This window comes from Myotis yumanensis, unplaced genomic scaffold (genome assembly GCF_028538775.1).
Source record: "Myotis yumanensis isolate MYYU_CA2020_CCGP unplaced genomic scaffold, mMyoYum1.0.hap1 SCAF_7, whole genome shotgun sequence".
NCBI lineage: Eukaryota > Metazoa > Chordata > Mammalia > Chiroptera > Vespertilionidae > Myotis > Myotis yumanensis.
In genome coordinates this window covers 74,972,288-74,989,518 of record NW_027223758.1, presented here as the reverse complement: position 1 = coordinate 74,989,518, position 17,231 = coordinate 74,972,288, and the positions used below count along the sequence as shown (strand labels likewise).

The following is a 17,231-nucleotide window of genomic DNA, read 5'->3' as shown; positions in this document are numbered from 1 at the left end:
TTTTGCTTTTAAGCCTCCTATTCATAGCATTAAGTGGGTTTCTTGTAGGCAGCATTTAGTTGGGTCTTGCTTGGTTTACCCATTCCGATTATGTCTTTAATTATTGTGATTAGGTCAGTGAGATTTAATATAATTGTTGGTGCATCAGAAATTAGGTCTATTGTTTCCAATCTGTTACTGAGACCATCTAGTGAGTTATTTGTGGTGCTTATTACATTATTCATGTCTAAATTTTCCATTTGGTTTTCCTTTATACCTTCTCTTATCTTTCTTCGCTGAGACTTTCTATCTTTTCGTTTATGGCAATAGTGCCACCCTTGCTTCCCGAAGCATTTTTATGTTATAGCTGCTTTCAAGTATTTGATAAATCCAATACCCATGTCACCTTGGCAATGGGGTCTGTTGATCTGTCTTTTCCCATGAAAGTTGAGATTTTCCTAGTTTATCCTATGCCAAGTAATTCTGGCTTATATCTTGACCATTTTGAAGATTATATTATAAGACTCTGGGTTACCTTTAAATATTACAGAGGAATGTTGAGATTTTTGTTGAAGCTGGAAATTAACCTGGTTCTGTTCACAGCCACACGCTATGTCCTGCCCTTCGCGGGCTATGGTTCCAGCACCAGTTCAGCCTTCAAAGCACTGGCCGAGCCACTGGGTTGGTACTGCATGTGCCTCCAGTGGCTGGTCTGGGAGCTGGGCAGTAATCTACCATCTTATTCAGTCAGTTCTCAAAAGTTTCCATATGCTGTCTAGGGTCAGAGTCATGCATGCACATTGAGGTGAGCACAGACTTCACAAAAGACTCTGCAGGTCACATTCCTGAGCTCCTCCTCCATGATCTCCCTGATACTTTTAGGGTCCCCAGGGCTCCCCTTCTAATCCTTCAACCAGAAAGCTGGTTCGTTATTTACCCTGTTCTGCCAGCATTGCTGCCTCAGGTCCAGCTCCCATCGTCTCTTCTGGGTTGTAGCCACTGCTGGTCCTGGCAGGTGTCCCTGCCTGGCCTCCTCCTCTTTTCTGATCTGTGAGGGATGTGTGACCAACTGAATCTTCCAACGCATTGGAAATGTCAGCTGATACGGGAAACCTTCTTCTCACTTCCGCCTCAGGATGAGGCCCAGGCTCCTCCGATCCCTAGCCAAGCCACCTTCCAGCTTCTTGCCCACACCATCTGGGTTCCTGTGTCTCTGAGACCTTCTACCACCATCTAAGGGCTTCCATCCTCAGCCTACCAGTTGTCAATTAGCTACATGTACCTTGCATGAAGAGAAATCCTTATATACAAAATATATATTCCTGCTACAAACCAGAGGCAGACATACATTTTTTAAAAAGAATTTCTTGCATACCGGAGACATACCAGAAAACAATACCGAATCAGTTATTTGCCTGCTTCTTCATGTCCCTTTTGGCCAAAGGTGCCAAAAATGCCAGGGAAGATGCTGAAAGGTAATTCCTTCCTGGCAGAGTTGCCTGGCTTTCTAAACAAAGAGCTCTTGAGCGCTGCTGCCCTATGTGGTCTTTTCACAAATGCCTCGTCCATGCTTTCCTCTCGCTCGATGTTACAGTGACATCACGGGCCACGTGTTCTGTAGCCGGGCTCACAGATGCAGGAGCTGCAGTTCCTTGCTAAGGGAGTTACACCATCTAGGTCCAGGGATTTTTATCTCTCTTTTTTTAAAATATATTTTTATTGATTTCAGAGAGGAAGGGAGAGGGAGAGAGAGAGACAGAAACTTCAGTGATGAGATAGAATCATTGATCAGCTGCCTCCTGCATGCCTCCTACTGGGGATTGAGCCCGAAACCTGAGCATGTGCCCTGACCAGGAATCAAAGTGTGATCTCCAGGTTCATAGGTTGATGCTCAACCACTGAGCCACACAGGCTGAGGCCCAGGGATTTGTAATGCATCGTGGGTTGTTTCAGTTTTGAAAAGCACTGTCGTAACTATAGGGATATCACATTTTAGCACAAACCAGCCCTTTTTACATACTAGACAAGGCTCTGGTTTGGAAACTAAGCAGCGTATCCTCTGGCACATTTGACCCTACAGTTCCCATGAAATGAAAACTCCTCCCACTGACATCTGACTGTTTCGGTCCGCCTTTCCACAGCACTTTCCTCTATTTTTTTTCCATTTTGAGGTGACTTTTAATTTTAATAAGCTTTCAAAACTACAAAAAAAGTTGCTAGGAATAGGATAAGGACTCTTTTTTTACCCATATATTTTACCCAGATTCATTAATCGTCTATATTGTGTACCATTTACTTTATCATCCTCTCTCTCCCTTCCTAAACTTATAAAAAAATTTAAAAATAAAAATTGCATTGCCTTAGCCAGTTTGGCTCAGTGGATAAGAGCATTGGCCTGCAGACTGAGGGGTCCTGGGTTCAATTCCGGTCACGGGCACATACCTCGGTTGCAGGATCTGGCCCTGGTCGGGAGCATGTAGGTGGCAACCAATCAATGAGTCTCTCTCACATCGGTGTTTCTCTCTGTCTCTCCCTCTCCCTTCCACTCTCTCTAAAAATCAATGGAAAAAAATACTGTCAGGTGAGGATTAAAATAAAAATTGCATCTATTTAAGGTGGACAACTGCTATACATATATACCAGTGAAAGAATTACTGTAGACAAGCTAATGAACATACCATCTCCTCATATAGTTCCTTTTTGGGGTGTGATGAGAGCACCTGAAATCTACTCTGTTCACATATTTCAGGAAGTCAATACAGTATCACTAACTACGGCCCTCATGCCTGTGCGGTAGGTCGTTAGACCTATTCACCAGCTTTCCCACTCTTGCCTTGATTTTCTTTGCACAAAGGCAATAGGAGGGAGAGTCTATTCTACAGCCATTCCATAGGGTCAGATATTATACCACTTGAAACTGTGACTAAAAATAACTCCTATTTATCTCAACCAAAAGTACAGGAAAAAAACGGACTGGTGCTATGAAAAATGGAAGAAGAATTGTCCCACTACAGGAAATTTCTGCTAGAAGCAATTGTCAGTGGTCACTAGAGTGGGTTTTTTGGGGGGAGTGTGGGGCTGTGACTTGCACATTGGGAGTAAAGACGGTGGTGCTGTGTTGCCGGAGGGGGTTAGTTCTTCCTGGAGGCCCATGTAAGCCCAAGACTGACACTGCTTTCTCCAATCAGAGCACAGGGGGCTCCGACAGTCACGAGAATTCTTAAATCAATGTTATCTCCCAAGAAGGAAAAACCGTCACTACCAGTAAAACCTTTTTTTCTGGGAAGGGCTAATTGACCTAAAAGATGGGAATTCATCTTATTTTAATCAGACCATTAAAATGGACTTTCCTTAACTCTGAAATGGATTTGCCGACCCCCAATTTCCATTATTCACCAAAGCAGGCAGTAAATATTGAAAAGAGGTTGATAATGGTGACATTCCTGGAACTAAATGGAGGCCTTGGAGTCTGCGTTATTATTCTTCTCGCTCCCACTTAACTGTCTGCCCTAACTAACAAGCCCAGGCCGAGTTCTCCCCAAGGGCAACTGTCAAAGAAATATTCTTTCAGCGCTGATTACTGCATGAAAATTAAGGAGAAGAAGCTGCCAATTCTAGACTGAAGACAAGAATTTGATCTGCACCAAGAGCTCCAACAAGGTGTCAAAGTTTTGAATCTCCTGCTGATATTTAGCAGTATTTGCAATGCAAATTTTCAGAAGCATTCTTGGGAAAATTACTAACTTCTCCCCACCCCAGAATTCCTGTTTTCTAAAAACGGGTCCCCAAGATAATTTTTTAAATAAATCAGGCCTAAGGGCCTCTCTTAACACTTGCAAATTTAATCAGTAACTCTCAGAAGACAGAGGACCAGCCCTCTATCAGAACCCCTAAAACAGTATCATTGGGGTGGTTCTTTCTGTTTTGTTTTGTTTTTTATAACTTCAGTTCTTTTTTAAAGGTTTTTAAAACTGATTTTTAGAGAGAGAGGGAGGGAGGGAGAGGGGGAGAGAGAGAGAAACATCAACGTAATGTCAGAGTGTCTCCCGCACGCCCCCTACAGGACGGGAATGGAGCCCACAACCCAGGCAGGTGCCCTGACCTGGAATCAAACTGGCAACCTTTCAGTGCACTGGACGATGTCCAACCAATTGAGCCAGACCAGCCAGGGCTGGGGTGGTTCTTTCTGATCAACCTTCCCACCAGGACATTATGCAGCCAAGCTCTCTGCATCCTCTTCTCCCATCTAATGCCATACACGGCACTGATTCATTTCTTCACCTTCCCACCAGCAGCAAAGTTTAAGTCCCAGATTCCCACACTAAAGCTTAAAAGTAGGCCCTCACCGGCCACCAATTCAGGACCAGCCTCATTACTGCTGAGGTTACTGTGGCCTCAAGTACACCCAGCCTCTCTCAGTCTCTCCCATTCCACACTCCCCCACTTTGTAGATAAGGAGAAAACAAAGGAATGAAGAAAAGTTCCATAGATGAGCCGGTTTTAAGCTTCTAAGGAATGTTGGGTGCTTGCTTCGGCGGCACATATACTAAAATTGGAATGATACAGAGATGAGCATGGCCCCTGTGCTAGAATGACACGCAAGCTCATGAAGCGTTCCGTAGTAAAAAGTAAAATAAAATGTTGGCAGACTCCTAATTTCTCCATAAAAAGAAAAACAGTCATTTTAACTATCTGTTCTAAAATGATCTTTCAGGACTTACATCCAATGAAATACCAGTGGAAGCACACATCCTTCCCAAGGCGTCTCAGAGCCGGAGATGACATGAACAGACTCCACAGGCTCAGCAGTGACCGGACCACCCTGATCGTCTCATGTGCTCAATCTAACCCTGCTCTTCCCCCAGGGACCTGGGGTGGCATCACGAGTCAGTGACAAGGGCTCCCTTGACAGAGACCCTGGGAAGGAGCTCCTCCCTGGCTTAGGGAAGGGACGCACAAAAGGTATACACGTGGGGTATCCCCTCCAAATGGCTCACTGGATTCTGGGGTGACGGAGGCAAGAGGCATGAAGCTTGAGAGAGCAATTAAGCCCAAGCATGGTTGGCTAGAGCCCATAAGCACCTTGAGTCATAGAAGGGCGGGGTCGGTATGAGCCTGAGTAACTAGAGATGGTTTCATGAAAAAGCACAGTAGAGCCCTAACTTAGAGAACGAGGCACCATTAGCTGCGAGAAGACAGGTGAGCTTCCAGGCATGCGAGAAGAAAAGATGCATCAGTGGCCCCCCTGATTTCTGCTTTCAGGACAGTGCAGCCCCAGCTCCAAAATTCTACATCGCCACAACATTTTTACTCCGAAGCCATTTGTGGGGATATAATACGAGGTGTCTGGCACTAGGGAGAGCACTTCTGATAGGTGTGTATACCTGCAGTCCCAGGTGACCCAGGTGTGACTCCATCAAAATGAGCTATTCACTTTGGGGCATTATTTAAAGCACTCAGACTATATAATAGTATGTCAGTTCTGTATTTCTCTCTAAGATTTCAAAACCTTTACAATTTTAACTTCCTAAAACAAAAGCCAACTTCCTAAACTTCCTAAAATTCTACCAATTGTTAGTGGACCTGCATCTAAGGGGACCTTCTGCTGGCCCTCTCCAGGGTGTCCCCTCTGCAGCCGCCTGAAAAGGACCTGTGTCCTGAGGTTAACTTGGCTGCCAGCATCCCAGGCAGGCCTTGCTCAGGGCTCTCAGGCTGGGATGCAGAAGCCTTAAACCACAGCTCCCCACCCTCTTTGGCCCCGCCCCCAGCACTTGATTTAATTGGGCCTGCGCATGGACCCTGTGCGCGGCATCTGTGTTTGTCCAAGTTCCATAGCTGATTCTCTGCGCACCCAGGGATGTGAACCCTGGTCCGTGCTAAACCAAACCATTACCTAAGAACTCTGCTGGGGTAGGGCTCTCTCCTAGCTCACTATCAGCACCTGCTTCTAACCAAAACCAAACTCAAAGGTAAACACAGGAAAAGCCAAGTTCCATCTGGGGGGTTGTGTGTGTGGGCCGGGGTCGGGGGGGGGGGGGTGATGGGGCAGAAGACTGTGGACATGGACCCAGTATAAACTCCCACCAGCTTGGCCTGCTTCCTTCCATCCCCAACTCCAAATACCTGGAAGTGGCTCCAAGGCCTCATCATATTTGATAGACAGTTTTTAAATTTCCACTTTAAACATTAATTTAAAATCATGGCATCATGCAATGCAGTTAACTAATGTTTTAAAATAAAGCAACCCTTAGTTTCTTCTCAGAGGACTTCATTATGCGGTGGGGCCTCCACAATGGGATTGCAAGGACTTGTTAGAATGTGCATCCAGGATAGGAGTCATTTGCCTCTGACTTAGTTAAACCTAAATTCTTTAGAAGTATTACAAGCTTGACAAATGCATTTTATGATATTATTTTATGACCCAGAACAAAACCAACACATGCATAATAGGCAAAGAATTGGAAACCCTCCAATTGTGACTCATTCATACTCATTCATACTTATTGGCTCTGAATCAGTGATGTTCAAAGATGAAGAAAAATAAAAATAGAAAAATAACAATCAAATCTCTCCCATGATTGTGCATGTCCCCTCTATGATCTGCATTCCAACAGATTGAAATATGAATGGATACACTTATCACATAAATATGTTTTAAGTCATATCAAATACATGCTACAACATGGATGAACCCTCAACAAAGAAGCATGCTAAAAGAGTAAGCCAATCATAAAAGCACAACTATTGGATGATTGCACCTCTATGAAACATCTAGAATAAGCAAATTCACAGAGACAGAAAGGAGCTGGGGTACAGAGTTTCTGTTTGGGTAAAAAAAATGCTTTGAAAATAGATGGTGGTGGTGGTGGTAGTACAACATTGTGAAGGTAATGAATGCCACCGAATGATACACTTAAAAATGGGTAGCATGGCAAATTTTATGTGACATATATTTTACCACAATAACATAACTAAAAATAAAATCATATCAAAATACGACTTGGCTAGAAACCAATGGCCTAATATCCATAGCAGAAAGTCCTGAAAGCAACGAAGATAATGCCTCCCGTGTCAGGTGGCCTGGCCTCCCGACCTGGCCATCCGTGGTCTCTAACAGTTCTGGGGTGTTTCCTGTGTACAGATAGGGACAAGACTAGTCCATGGACTTCACCATCACCCATCCTGTCTCCTTGGCCAACGCACTGGACTCCTATTTATTTAACAGCTGCTCGCTGGCCGCTGTAATCACAAGCTGATTAGAACTGAATTGCTTGGCCATGCTCATAGTCATCACGGCTGTCAATGATGAGCGCTTTGTTTTCAGTTCTATAAACATATGAGCAATTCTCATGTCATCAGTTACTTAAACAGAATAATTACTTTACACCATGCCTTCTCAATAGGAGCAAGAGCCAAGGAGATTTCTTCTTGGGGACAAAAACACCTTAGAGCCCTAACCAGTTTGGCTCAATGGATAGAGCGTCGGCCTGCGGACTGAAAGGTCCTAGGTTCGATTCTGGTCAAGGGCATGTACCTTAGTTGCGGGCACATCCCCAGTAGGAGGTGTGCAGGAGGCAGCTGATCGATGTTTCTCTCTCATCGATGTTTCTAACTCTCTATCCCTCTCCCTTCCTCTCTGTGAAAAAATCAATAAAATATATATATTAAAAAAAAACACCTTAGATATGACAATGGTTTATGGTCCTCTACAGGGACACAGTCTATAAGAGATATGCAGAATGTCTTTGGGATTAAAATTTAAGGGGGGGAGGGGATGGTTAAGAAAAAATGCTCCCTAAAAGGATGATAATGGAAAAAAGGTTAACAAATATGGCTTTATATCCTTTAATTAAATATTTTCCTTAAACCAAAAATAAAGAAAAAACAGCTGAAAGGGAAAGGGAAAAAAACTTATGAAAAGAAGTTGCCATTAGAGACCAATGTAGGCTTTGCTGCAGGCCTCCCTCCAGTCTTCCCAGCATATCATGCACCTATAGGTGAGGGGCCTTACCCTCCATTTGGCCCAAAATCTCTACTTTTCCTAAGACCAGCATACGCATCCATTCATGCAGGCAGTCACGCACGTTGGTTAAGCACCAGGCACTCTGGCAGGCCCATTTGGCAGGACCTGCCTTGCCCAAACATACAGAGCCCCGTATCCGCCAGGAAAGGAGAAAGCCTTGACCCTGAGCTGTACCACAGCCTTGAAGGGAAGAAGCAGGCAATAGACCAGGGAAGTAGCGCCCTGCATGGGCTCTGAAGCCAAGAAACCAGGTTTGAGGCCAGGTAGCATTGGCTCTTATCAAACAAGCAACTTGGTACAAGTGATTTGACCTCTGGGAAAAAGAGATGGCGATGTGTTCCTTACGGGGATGCAGTGAGAACCAAGCGAGAGATGACAATAGACATGTGTCCCTTGCAAGCTCAAGTAACTACTGATAATGCCTTTTCAAGTGAAATAATAGAACAAGCAGAAAGTACACAGCTACCTGCCATGATTTCCATCGGTGGATATGGTGTACCAACACCATCACACTCCTGCCAGGGCCTGGCAACTATCTCGGAAGGAGGGCAAGCACTAGCTTCAAGGTCTTATAGGAGAAGGGGCTCCAGCAGGTCAGGTGCAAAGCCCAGCCTGGAATACTAGACAGAAGCTTCAGCAGGCAGGGCTTCCAAGTCAATGAAGAATTTCAGCTATGTGCATCCCTCTTTCTTATCGAGCCAAGAAGAGAGGGACTCACGCTGGGTGCCCAAGGACACACTGAATTCACTTCCCACAAACTTGAACTAATAAGCAGACAAAGAAGTTGGCTGCCTTTCGGGTATGATTTCAGGGGCCCTAGAAGGAGCAGGCTTTGAAAAGTCTGCCTCTCCCCAGCTTGCTGAAACTGTCTTTTTCAGTGAGTACATGTTTCCATTCCAGAGAGGAAGGTAAGGGTCCAGCACATATCCCCTAGGCCCAGGTGCTAATAAAGTTTACACTCCAGAGCCCCTCACTCTCCCAGGTGCCTTTCCCAGAGATTGGCTGGGCGGGGGGACGGGGGCTGGCAATGTGTCCTCATGGTCCTATATTTCCATGCAATTTGCAACAGGAAGATACTGTAAGAGCAATCACTGAAGACATGGTCCCTTTCCACGCTGTTTCCTTCCATCACACTTTCTTGCCTGGCAGGTGGTAGGATGATTATGGGCATTTGGGGGAGCCAATAAGGAAAGGGAAGTGGGGGTTTAGTGGGCTATATTTACCTGGTTTATCATCTCTTTGTGTATAGTTAGGTCTTTGCTGGTCATCCTGATGAAAGAATGATTCCCCAGAATACAACTCCCAGTGCAACAACCCTCCAACTGTGTGACCTCAGGGAGGCCCAGAGGTCACACTGCAATATGAACACGTCCTAAGTGTGAAGCAAGTATGTGAACAGGAGGAAAAGCAGCACTTTAGATGCAAAGAACAGAAAGCTTGTCTGTGGTATATACTCTTCCAATTCCTATAGCTCCCATATGAAAGAAAATTAACATGCCCTGCCTGGTTTGGCTCAGTGGATAGAGCATCAGCCTTCGAAATGAAGGGTCCTGGGTTTGATTCCAGTCAAGGGCACATGTCAGGGTTGTGGGCTCCATCTCCAGTAGGGGGTGTGCAGGAGGGAGCCAATCAATGATTTTCTCTCATCATTGATGTTTCTCTCCCTCTCCCTTCCTCTCTAAAATCAATAAAAATATATTTTTTAGAAGAAAAAAAAGAAACTAACAGAGATTTCTCCTTCTCCATGAAAATAAATCCTAGGCATTTCCAAGAGATTACGCTGAATGAGCTGTGAAGAGGAAAACAAAACAAAACATTCTAAACTGGGTTGGCAAATTATGTTTCAACAAATTATAGCCCATTGGTCAAATCTGGTCCACTCCCTGCATTTATAAATAAAGGTTTATTGGGGACACAGCCACACCCATCATTTACATATTGCTTAGGGCTGCCTTTGCCCACAAAAACAGTGTTGATTAGTTGTTACAGAGGCCAAGTGACTCCCAAGGCCTAAAATATCTTTTTTCTTTTTTAATCTTCACATGAGGACATGCTGAGAGAGAGAGAGCGGAGAGACAGGGAGGGAGGGAAGGAGGGAGAGAGGGAGAGAGAGAGAGAGAGAGAGAGAGAGACAGACAAATGCGAGAGAGAAACATCCATTGGTTGCCTTCTGTATGTGCCCAGAGTAGGATTGAACCCGCAATCCAGGCATGTGCCCTGTCCGGAATTGAACCGGCAACCTTTTGGTGCACAAGACAACACTCAACCACCAACTGAGCCACTCCAGCTGGGCCCAAGGCCTAAAATATTTATTATCCGATCCTCTACAGAAAATGCTTATCCCTGCTCTAAACCATTAATAAAACAAAGCAGATACTGATCAGTCATACAGAACAAAGACTGAATTTTCATCCTGCTTTCTATAGGAAATGCTCCCAAATCATTGTAATATTAAGAGACTAGCAAGCATGCAGCCAAAATATGCAGGAAAATTGTATTTAGAGACAGGTTAGTTTGTTAACTAACAAAAACATTAAGATTTTTTATTCCTTTTCTCATTTTAAAAATATTCACTTTTGTACTCCGCATCTTATGACCTTCTGGCCACACCAAGGCTGGGTATGCACCTACTAATGTATAAAGAAATGGATTGCTGCTGTGGCCCTCATCACTCCCATGCAGAGCTCTCACTGACTGGGGGTGGGCCATGGGTTGGGGTAAACTGATAGAATAGAAGAGGCACACAGAGGAAGCAAGTAGTTGTAGACAAGAGAGCTCAGAGTAAGGCAATGATAACTGAAACAGACACATCTTCAGGGAGCACTAACCTTACACAGGAGGAAAAATAAAAGCTCTGCTTAAAATCTGAGTGTGGTCCTGACCAGTTTGGCTTGGTGGATAGAGTGTTGGCCTGCGGACTGAAGGGTCTCAGGTTCGATTCCAGTCAAGGACATGTACCTTGGTTGAGGGCACATCCCCAGTGGGGGGTGTGCAGGAGGCAGCTGATCGATGTGTCTCTCTCATCGATGTTTCTAAACTCTCTATCCCTCTCCCTTCTTCTCTGTAAAAAATCAATAAAATATATTTTTAAAAAATCTGAGTGTGTTCTGTCCAAGCAAGATCTAAAATGAAGTGTAGGCAGGGGTACAGAGGATGCAAAGGTACTGGTAGGGGTGCAACTGAATGCTATGTAATTAGTAAGCAATAATCACATGCAATTGCAGCCTATTAGAAAGCAGGGAAGGGTAAAGTCAGCTGGTCTGATTTTAAAAGCTTCCTTCTGAGTGGAGGGAAGCTTTCTCCTTCCTTTCTTTCTTTCTTTCTTTCTTTCTTTCTTTCTTTCTTTCTTTCTTTCTTTCTTTCTTTCTTTCTTTCTTTCTTCTCTCTCTCTCTCTCTCTCTCTCTCTCTCTCTCTCTCTCTCTCTCTTCCCTGAGCCAAGAAAAGCAGCAGCAGAGCAGGGGGTCCTGGGAGGTCAAATGATGCCATTGGCTGGTTAGCTGGTAGGTAGGTGGTCTTGCAATCATGAGGTTGTCAAAATGGGCAGGTTTTGAAACCATCTGGCTTTTCTACATCATCCTGCCCCAGAAAGCTAAACAAGTCCCAGAAGTTTCCAACTCCGAGAAACTGTCAAGGAACATCAGGAAGTGACAGCTGATTGTGGTCCAAGACAAAGCCAAAGGAGAGAAGACAGAAATTTTCAAAAGGGGAAGATGAGCACGGTGGCTGGAGCCAGGTGCTTTTTCCTGCGAAAACATCGGTGGCAACAGGACAGGCTGCCGAGGGAGGCAGGACTGAAAGCTGAGCAGAGCACAGGTCTGAGTGGGAATGAGAGCACAGACCAGACGCATTGCAGCCCTACAGGGAGGCAGCGAGGTGACTCAGCCTAAGGTGGGCTCGGCAGGAAAGTCCCAAGAGTCTCACAAGGCAGCATCGTTATGCATTAAGGATCACCTATGAATGGTACCAGAATAGATGCTGCCATTCTAAGAGACTCCCCTAATTCTAGACAAGTAAGGCATGGCTATAGGGATTAACCAAAAGGTTCTGATTGTCATTTAAATCTCAGTTAATCTGGTTACTAATGCAATTTGTGGTGCCTTTGCTTCATGAAGAATCACGTAAAAATGTTTTTAATATAAAGCACCCCTCTTCCAGAGAACAGGTAAAACGAGAGGTCATGAAGCTGAGCTCCATAATATGTAATTATTGACCTCACACACCTGTAACTTCTCTCAGACTCATGTGCTCTATCTAGCCCAGAGAAACACACAGGCACAAGGAGCCAGGTACGAGAATTTTCATAACATCGATGTCTGTAACAGTGGGAAACTGAGGCAACCTGAATGTCCCTCAGCAGGAGATGGCTCATGAAACTGTGCCCACGCACAAATATGCCTCACCACAACAACGAATGCACAGGATTGGGCCTTTTCCTTATCAAGTTACAGAAAATACAGGTAATTGTACAAAAACTTTGCAAAACATACACACGATGCTATATAAGGATTAGAGATTAACACATACACAGTCAGGACAGTAATTGCTACAGAGGAGGGAGAAAGACATCACTGCTGGGCGCTATGCCGGGGAGCTTCAACCACACTGTTGATTTTCATTTTTTAAAGCTACTACTATGTCCACAGGTATTTATCTTATTTTTCTTAATACCGCTTTGTATACTTTTAATACTTTGTAATACATTTAAAAAGAATAATTATCAAATTCATCTCAAATTGGTAGATTTTACTACAATGAGGAATACATTCTTTAAAGTAGAAGAAAACTACTCAATTCAATCTCCCTAAAATGCTCTATCATGAGTTTTTATCCATATAAATGTTTTATGAGGTTGTGATGATGATATACTATGGAATATTAAACACTTTTAATGCTGAAAATCTTTGAAATTATTATTTAAAATAACCCCCAAATAGTTCACTGCATAGATACGCCTTGATTTTAACCACTCTCCTTTTCTTAAATGTAGATTTCTTCGAATTCTCCATTATGAATATTGCAGTTCAGGATGTTTTTGTGTGCATAATATCTTTTTTTCATTTTCAGATTTAAGATATGTTTCCAGAAGTAGGACTATAGGTCAAAAAGTTTGATCATTTTTTTGTGACTCATTAAACATTGTCAATGCATTTTCAATATAAATGGCTGCTAGACTAGTAGGCCAAAATTGAAGTAGACACATCATATTTCCCCTTTGGCTTAAAATATAAAAAAAACCCAGTTTACTGTCTTAAGACCATTTCCAGCCCAGAGAGTGTGACTTAGTGGTTAACCATCAGCCCATGAACCAGGAGGTCATAGTTCGATTCCTGTTCAGGGCACATGTCTGGGTGTGGGCTCAGTTCCCAGTGGGGGGCATGTAGGAGGCAGCTGATTGATGTTTCTCTCTCATCAATATTTCTATCCCTCTACCCCTCTCCCTTCCTCTTCCTAAAATCAATAAAAATATATGTTTTTTTTTATTTAATCCTCACCCGAGGATATTCTTCTTTCTTTCTTTAATTCTTTATTGATTAAGGTATTACATATGTCTCCTTTCCCCCCATTACCCCTCCCCATCCAGCAATAAAAATATTTTTAAAAGAAAATTTCCAATCCATGACACAAGGAAGGGAGCGCTAGGCAGTCATTAGACTCCCTGAGTTGTAAGAACAAGGTAGAGAGAATTCACCGGACTGAATACAAGCAAGAGCTGCCCAGAGGAAGAACTTGAAAATCTGCAGAGGATCTCCTTTGCATATACAGAAGGGTACTAACTCGTGCAAGTACCTGAAACCAGGGAAAGAACCACCCACAAGGATGATGAGTTAGTGCTCATACAGGGCGATTCCCCCAGTCAGATTAGAAAATCTCCTAACTCATGGACCACTGGGTACAGTACTCAGAGGATCCGGACTTAGTCATGGGGAATAATTAGCCCTCCACTAAATGCTTCTCTGAAGCCACCTAGCTAATCTTAAAAGCAAAACCCAAAGGATCAAACTATTTCCAAGTAACTTATCTGTGTCCCAGAATAAATTTTACAAATATTAGTAAGAATACTAAAATATCAGCATGCAACAAGGTAAAATTCAGTGTCTGGAATTCAATAAAAAAAAAACAACTATCAGGCATGCAAAGAAGGAGGAAGAGATGTCCCTGGTTTGAAGAAAAAATAAGCAAAACTAAACAGAACTGTCACCGATATTATCTTAGACAAGGACATTGAAGCAGGTTAGAATCTGGTCTGTCCATGGGCATGTGAGTAGAATGTACATTCTGATGTTGTTGTGTGAAATACTCTATAAATGTCAATTCGGTCAAGTTGATGGATACTTTTGTTCCAGTCTTCTATATTCTTACTGATTTTCTGTCTACTTATTCTATAGATTACTGTGAGAATGGTATTAAAGTTTATAACTCTAGTTATGGGTTTTTCTATTTCTCCTTTTAGTTCTGTACATTTTTGCTCTGGTACTTTTTGAAGCTCTGTTGTTATATGTAGAAACAATTAGAATCGTTATTTCAACTTGATAAATTGAGCACTTTATTGTTCTGAAATGACATTCTTCATCCCTGGCAATATTCATTTATCTTAAATCTATCTTGTCTGACATTAACATAGTCTTTCGATTAGCATTAGCATCGTTTATTTTTTTTTCCATCCTTTTAGCTTATTTTTATCATTATAGGAAAAGTTTGTTTTATCTAGGAAGCATTTCATTTGAGTCTTGCTTTTAAAAATATATATAATCTCACTTTAATTATTGAGTGTTTAGAACAATTATATTTAATGTGGTTAATTATATGTTTGGGTTTAATCCTATGATTTTTCTATTTGTTATTTGTTCTATCTGTACTTCATTACACTTTTTCTCCTTTTTTCTGCTTTTTTGGATTATTTTTTTAGAAATTTTTAAATCTCTTTCGTCGTCTTTAGCTACATATAACTCTGTTATTTTTGTGGTTGCTTTAAGGTTTACAGTATACATATTTAACTTATTACAGACTTTCTTCATGTGATATTATACTATTTCATGTATATTATAAGAAACTTACAATAACAGTTTCATTTCTCCCCTATCAGTCTTTGATAATTCTTTTAAAAATTTTATTCCAAAATATTAAATCATATAAAAAGGTATGAAGAAAAAGAGATAACTATCTGTGAACATACTATTAACCTTAAGATATCAAAATCAATAGTATAGTTGGAGCTCCCCTGCATAGCACTCATCACATGCATCTTTCTCCATCCTCCAGAGATAACTACTGTTCTGACTACACATATATTAATTTCTGATCCTTATACAGTATTGTGTATATATTTTTTAAAACAAATGGTGCAGGAACCATTATTTATACATAGAAGGAAAGAACTTTGATCCATATCAAATGCAAAGATCTACTCAAAATAGATCATAGATATAAATTTAAAATCTAAAACTATAAACCTAAAAGAACAGATGGGAGTAAATCTTTGTGACCTTCACTTAGGTAAAGATTTCTTAGATATGACACTAAATGTATAGTCTATGAAAGAAAAAAATTTGATAAATCAGACTTTTCAAAATTAAAAATGTCTGTCTTTCAAAGACACCATTAAGAAAAGACAAGTCCAGATTAGGAGAAATATCTGCAAATAACATATTTGATAGAGGACTTGTATCTGGAACATATAAAGAACTCTCAAAACAAAAAAAAATTAGAAAAACAATGTAAGTAACACAATAAATATAAAATAATAAAAAACAGACAATCCCATTTAAAAAATTGGCAAACAATTTGAACAAACATGTCTGCCAAAGAAAATAGATGGATGGTAAATAAGCACATAAAAAAGATGTTCAATGTCATTAGTCATTAGGCGAATACAAATTAAAACCCCAATATGTTACCACCACTCACTATTAGAACGGCTGAAATTAAGCGGACTAACCATATCAAATGTTGGAAAGGATGTGGATGAACTGGGCTCTCATACAATAGTGGTGGGGATGTAAATTGTATAACCACTTTGGAAAAGTTTGTCGGTTTTAAAAAGTCAACGATTCCCTCTTAGGTATTTACCACAGAGAAATGAAAGCATATGTCTACAGAAACACTTGTACACTAATGTTTACAACAGCTTTATGTTGAGTAGTCTATAACTAGAAACACTCAAATGTCCATTAATATGTAAAAACATAGATAAATTGTGGTTTATCCATATAATAGTGTTACCATGGACAGTCAGTCAAAGGGCTGGGAAGTCTTCCCCATTGGCCAAGATGGCACAGGGGGAGGCTCTTATACTGAGCCACCAAAAGTTAGAAAGATAAATAGAGAGGGCCCCAGTGCAGGAAAGCTAGCAAGATAATTGGGTAGAAAAAAATCCCTCCCTTCCCTATCCTTATAAGGACAGCAGGCTTGAGCAGGAAGAGGGGATGGTCTTTGAGAGGGTAGTCCACCATTCTCCCAGCTGTGGCACTTGAATAAACCTCTTTCCCTTTGCACCAGCACCTGTCATGCTACATAGATAAATTTCAAAATAATTATGCTGAGTGAAAGAAGCCATAGAATAATAGAATACATACTATATGCTTCAACTTATATTACGTTTGAGGAAATACAAACTAATCTATGGTGACCGAAATTAGAGCAGTGGTTGCCTGGGGAAGGAGCCAGTGAGGTAGGGGATGAGAGGGACTACAAAGGAGCACAGAGTAACTTTTGGGGGGATGGATACCTTCACTCTTGATTGTGGTCATGGCTTCACTGATGTATACATACATCAAAACATATCAAATTGTACACTTTAAACATGTACCAATTATCGTATGTCAATTCCACCTCAACAGTGTTTAGAAATATCAATGGTTGCACCTAACAAAATAGAAACATATTCTACAAAGCGAAAAGATAACAACCGCATAACAAATACACTCTGTTCCGTAAATCACTTGGAAGCTTCTTGTAGTCTCACTCAGAAACTGTTGTACTCCTGGAGGTAAACACAGTACCTGGCAAACTTTCAACTTGCAATTGATGGTTTGCTCAGTGAACAAACAAACTTAAGGTTTAAACACTCATCAAACCCAGATTTCACTCCTCCACATTAAGCTTTCTTTTTGCTACAAGGACTAGCTCACGACTACCTGCTTCGTGAAAGAACTGGCTACCTGGGTGCCCCCAACCTGGCCCATGCCGGGCCTGACAAGTACCACAGGGAGGGAAGAATACAGAGCGTAT

General features: G+C 41.9%; 1 protein-coding gene and 1 non-coding gene across 6 annotated transcripts in view; one reads left to right on the top strand and one right to left on the bottom strand.

Annotated features, from left to right (window-relative positions):
• Positions 1–17,231, bottom strand: part of FHOD3 (formin homology 2 domain containing 3) — a 386,194-nt gene that overhangs the window by 161,032 nt on the left and 207,931 nt on the right. The window lies entirely within an intron of this gene.
• LOC139014720 (U6 spliceosomal RNA) lies at positions 4,502–4,605 on the top strand. Its single transcript, XR_011472283.1, has one exon. It is a non-coding gene; the product is annotated as a U6 spliceosomal RNA (small nuclear RNA).